Below are 6,143 nucleotides of genomic sequence, written 5' to 3'. Positions count from 1 at the left end.
TTAAATGGTGTTTAAAAATAGATAAATAAATTTTTAATATAAAAATTAATTCTGGAAATATTTTTATAAAATTCCCCACTGTCAAAAAGTGATTTGTACAAAATTTCAAGATCCGAGATTAAACGGATAATTATTTGTGCTAAAAAGAAAATAAAAACAAACTTTTAAAGTTTAAAACGCGTAAACCGGTAAAGTTCGCCTAAACGAACTGACTGGTGTATGAAAACCCTAAAAATGGACTATTTTCATATAACTGAGTTAAACAAGTAAAAATAAATCATCCGAAAATAATTCGGATGATTTAGGTAATTTTATCCGATTTAACGGTTTCCGGTACACTAAAGACGGAAACAGGTCCCGCGGCTAATCGGGGCGACTAAACCGAGCTCTAATTTCACAACTATAATTAAATTACCAGTCAACAACTATTTTCGGGTCGTGTGTGACCAAACTCATTTTTGAAACGTAAAAAAGGATAACCGTGCTATGCACACAAAAACGGGGAAAATGAACTAATAGTAATTTTGACTATTGAACTCTAAATGATATCACAATCTGAGTCCGGAGAGATGTTTCTGGTTAACATTGCCCCCGGAACGGGTACAGTACTGGGTTAACAGTGTCCCCAGAAGTACCGGTTAACACGGTTAAAGTTATATTAATAGTGATTGTATAGTAACGAACTTAGGGATCGTATTACAGATCCGGATTAAAAGCTTGCGTACTGTGTTACCTGCTTGTTTACGATAAGGTGAGTTTCACGAGCCCCTTTTTCTGAATTGTTTTCAAATATTTTCCCGGGGCGGAAAGCATGTTGTTATTGAAATGTTTAAGTACATACTGAACGCATGGATTTGCTTGTATTTATATATATTTTATTGTACGGGAATCGTACGGAAATGTACTAAGATGGTAATTGTCTGAGTTGCTAACATTGTAAGGCCCCGCAACACGAGTGATTAGCTAAAAGCCGGTAGAGTGTGAATAGTACTATTGGTCTGACAAACCCAACTGGTCCGGCATGGATTTGCTGATGTTTCCCAGCCAGTTGCACATGTCTATTTTGTTGTTATATATTTTTGCTATGTAATGTTAGGCATAGCGGTTTGGGAGCAGGTCCTTGGGCGGAGTATGCCACGGGGTTGTGTGTGGATAGTCAGAGGTTTCACTTGTGGGCTCAGCATAATTACATCGCTAATATATGATTATCATAATAATTTGTCACTGTTTATTTAAATTAGTGAAACTCACCAACTATTCGTAGTTGACCCGTTTTCTTTACATGCTTTCTAGGTACCACCAAACTGGAATAATTGCTACATGCTTGACGATGCGTGCTTTTTGTGGAAGCTTAATGATCTTTTTTGTATTAAATATGTTAATGTATTGTTGGTAAAACTTATGTGGTACGCCTAGACGGTAACTAAACTTGGAACAATGTAATATGATGTGAATTAATGTAGTGGTGTTTTCTTTATTAGCAATGATGTTGATATCAGACGTGTCTGTTACATCTCGTTTACGTTTCCGCTGCGGTTACGGGGTGTTACACTCGGAATTTGCTTCGTCTTGTTTTTTAATCACTTTAAGTTTTCGAACATTTGATAATAATGGTTTAAATTTGGTCGTCCAAAACAAATATAATCTGTAAACATTCATCCACACTACTATCACATTCCGATCTTCAAATTTCAAGTTCTTATCTCCAACACGTATTGTTAAATCATCAATATGGAAGGAAGTATAGCGTGTACTTAGCATTTTTATCGATAATCTCTTTAATATTAATGTTTGTATATGTCAAATCTATTATCCTATCATATAAGTATGTAAAACTAAATAACGATTACGAGTTGTACTTACTTATATATGTATGATAGACTTTTGAAATATCTCATCTCAAGATAAGGTATAAACATTTAAGTCTTGCAATCTTCAACCTTCATTGATATGTCATCATCAAGCTTCAGTTAACAATAACACGAAATGCATCAAAAATGATCGAACCGAGATAAACATCGAGTTTCTTGAATAGAATCGGAGCCACGAGGTTTTGATACCGGTTAAAAGTTCATGAGATGGATCGAGATCACGTAACGACGTTTAAAAAATGATTCAAATCTTTAATGTATTGAGCGGAAATCAATACAAGATGAAAAACGCGATAGATATCTTGTTTAAGCCTAAAGTTTATTGTCAGTAGCGAGTCGATACAAGATATGAAAGTTAACGTACACGAGATTACTGGATCAGAAAATACAGCAATAAAAGAACAATGATCCATAAACCTAAGAAATGAAACTAACTAACACATTTTATAGAACTGTAGCTATCAACGTATAAGTCTACTACGAAGCTTCACCGTATAAGTCCCATCCAATTGTCAGCGTATAACCTGTACACCAGCAGCCAGCGTATAAATCCATAGAATGATTAGCGTATAAGTCCATGCACTTCATTATCAATCAATATGCGGAAATCAGAAGCCATATAAGTCAACATCAGTAGCACTTATACGTGAACACAGTATCCGCAATACACATAAAGTCCACACAACCAACAACTTATTCAGATTATCTATATCAGCGTATAACGTCAACTTATACGATGAAGCTGCTGAGTTTGAACTTTACCAGCTCGCCAATCATTTTAGCACTTTTAACTACTATCAACCAACCACTAACAAGACAAAACCTAAAGGCGTTTCGTGCATCAACAGACTCCCCCTCGGAATTTGCTTTGTCTTGTTTTTTTAATCATTTTAAGTTTTCGAACATTTGATAATAATGGTTTAAACTTGGTCGTCCAAAACAAATATAATCTGTAAACATTCATCCGCACTACTATCACATTCCGATCTTCAAATTTCAAGTTCTTATCTCCAACACGTATTGTTAAATCAACAATATGGAAGGAAGTATAGCGTGTACGTAGCATTTTTTTCGATAATCTCTTTAATATTTATGTTTGTATATGTCAAATCTCTTATCCTATCATATAAGTATGTAGAACTAAATAACGATTACGAGTTGTACTTACTTATATATGTATGATAGACTTTTGAAATATCTCATCTCAAGATAAGGTATAAACATTTAAGTCTTGCAATCTTCAACCTCCATTGATATGTCATCATCAAGCTTCAGTTTACAATAACACGAAATGCATCAAAAATGATCGAACCGAGATAAACATCGAGTTTCTCGAATAGAATCGGAGCCACGCGGTTTTGATACCGGTTAAAAGTTCATGAGACGGATCGAGATCACGTAACGACGTTTAAAAAATTATTCAAATCTTTAATGTATTGAGCGGAAATCAATACAAGATGAAAAACGTGATAGATATCTTGTTTAAGCCTAAAGTTTATTGTTAGTAGCGAGTCGATACAAGATATGAAAGTTAACGTACACGAGATTACTGGATCAGAAAATACAGCAATAAAAGAACAATGATCCAAAAACCTAAGAAATTAAACTAACTAACACATTTTATAGAACAGTAGCTATCAACGTATAAGTCAACAACGAAGCATCACCGTATAAGTCCCATCCAATTGTCAGCGTATAACCTGTACACCAGCAGCCAGCTTATAAATCCATAGAATGATTAGCGTATAAGTCCTTGCACTTCATTATCAATCAATATGCGGAAATCAGAAGCCATATAAGTCAACATCATTAGCACTTATACGTGAACACAGTATCCGCAATACACATAAACGTCCACACAACCAACAACTTATTCGGATTATCTATAACAGCGTATAACGTCAATTTATACGATGACGCTGCTGAGTTTGAACTTTTCCAGCTTTTTAATCATTTTTACACTTTTAACTACTTTCAACCAACCACTAACAAGACAAAACCTAAAGTCGTTTCGTGCATCAACAGACTCAGCCTAGGATTTTGCTTCGTCTTGTTTGTTTAAACACTTTACCTTTTCGAACATTTGATAATAATGGTTTAAACTTGGTCGTCCAAAACAAATACAATCTGTAAACATTCATCCTCACTACTATCACATTCCGATCTTCGAATTTCACGTTCTTATCTTCAACATGTATCGTTAAATCAGCAATAAGAAAGGAAGTATAGCGTGTACGTAGCATTTTTTATGCTCTCTTTAATATTTATGCTCGTATATGTCAAATATCTTATCCTATCATATAAGTATGTAGAACCAAATAACGATTAAGACTTGTTCTTACTTATATATGTATGATAGACTTTTGAAATATCTCATCTGACGATTAGGTATAAACGTTTAAGTCTTGCTATCTTCAACCTCCATTGATATGTCATCATCAAGCTTCAGTTTACAATAACACGAATTGCATCAAAAATGATATAACCGAGATAAATATCGAGTTTCTCGAGTAGAATCGGTGCCACGCGGTTTTGATACCAGTTAAAAGTTCATGATACGGATAGAGATCACGTAACGAAGTTTACAAACTGATTCAAATCTTTAATGTATTAAGCGGAAATCAATAGAAAATGAAAAACGCGATAGATATTTCGTTTAGACCAAAGTTTATTGATAGAAATGACTCGATACAAGATACGAAAGTTAAGATACACGAGCTTACTAGATCAGAAAATACAGCAATAAAAGAACAATGATCCATAAACCTATGAAATGAAACTAACTAACACATTTTATAGAACTATAGCTATCAACGTATAAATCTACAACGAAGCTTCACCGTATAAGTCCCATCCAATTGTCAGCGTATAACCTGTACACCAGCAGCCAGCGTATAAATCCATAGAATGATTAGCGTATAAGTCCATGCACTTCATTATCAATCAATATGCGGAAATCAGAAGCCATATAAGTCAACATCAGTAGCACTTATACGTGAACACAGTATCCGCAATACACAAACGTCCACACAGCCAACAACTTATTCGGATTATCTATATTAGCGTATAACGTCAACTTATACGATGAAGCTGCTGAGTTTGAACTTTACCAGCTCGCTAATCATTTTAACACTTTTAACTACTATCAACCAACCACTAACAAGACAAAACCTAAAGGCGTTTCGTGCATCAACAGACTCCCCCTCGGATTTTGCTTTGTCTTGTTTTTTAATCACTTTAAGTTTTCGAACATTTGATAATAATGGTTTAAACTTGGTCGTCCAAAACAAATATAATCAATAAACATTCATCCGCACTACTATCACATTCCGATCTTCAAATTTCAAGTTCTTATCTCCAACACGTATTGTTAAATCATCAATATGGAAGGAAGTCTAGCGTGTACGTAGCATTTTTTCGATAATCTCTATAATATTTATGTTTGTATATTTCAAATCTCTTATCCTATCATATAAGTATGTAGAACTAAATAACGATTACGAGTTGTACTTACTTATATATGTATGATAGACTTTTGAAATATCTCATCTCAAGATAAGGTATAAACATTTAAGTCTTGCAATCTTCAACCTCCATTGATATGTCATCATCAAGCTTCAGTTTACAATAACACGAAATGCATCAAAAATGATCGAACCTAGATAAACATCGAGTTTCTCGAATAGAATCGGAGCCACGCGGTTTTGATACCGGCTAAAAGTTCATGAGACGGATCGAGATCACGTAACGACGTTTAAAAAATGATTCAAATCTTTAATGTATTGAGCGGAAATCAATACAAGATGAAAAACGCGATAGATATCTTGTTTAAGCCTAAAGTTTATTGTCAGTAGCGAGTCGATACAAGATATGAAAGTTAACGTACACGAGATTACTGGATCAGAAAATACAACAATAAAAGAATAATGATCCAAAAACCTAAGAAATGAAACTAACACCTATTTATAGAACAACATCTATCAACGTATAAGTCTGCAACAAAGCTTCACTGTATAAGTCTATTCAAATAGTCAACGTATAACCTGTACACCAGCAGCCAATGTATAAATCCGTAGAATGATCAGCATATAAGTCCATGCACTTCATTATCAATCAATATGCGGAAATCAGAAGCCGTATAAGTTAACATCAGTAGCACTTATACGTGAACACAGTAGCCGCAATACACATATACATCAACACAGCCAACAACTTATACGGATCATCTATATCAGCGTATAACATCAACTTATAGGCTGAACGTGCCGAGTT

This window comes from Bidens hawaiensis, unplaced genomic scaffold (genome assembly GCF_021521415.1).
Source record: "Bidens hawaiensis isolate Kalapana, Puna unplaced genomic scaffold, B.hawaiensis_p1.1 tig00029036_1, whole genome shotgun sequence".
In the NCBI taxonomy this organism is placed as follows: Eukaryota; Viridiplantae; Streptophyta; class Magnoliopsida; order Asterales; family Asteraceae; genus Bidens; species Bidens hawaiensis.
The sequence above is the reverse complement of the archived record's forward strand: the minus strand, read 5'-3'. Positions refer to the sequence as shown.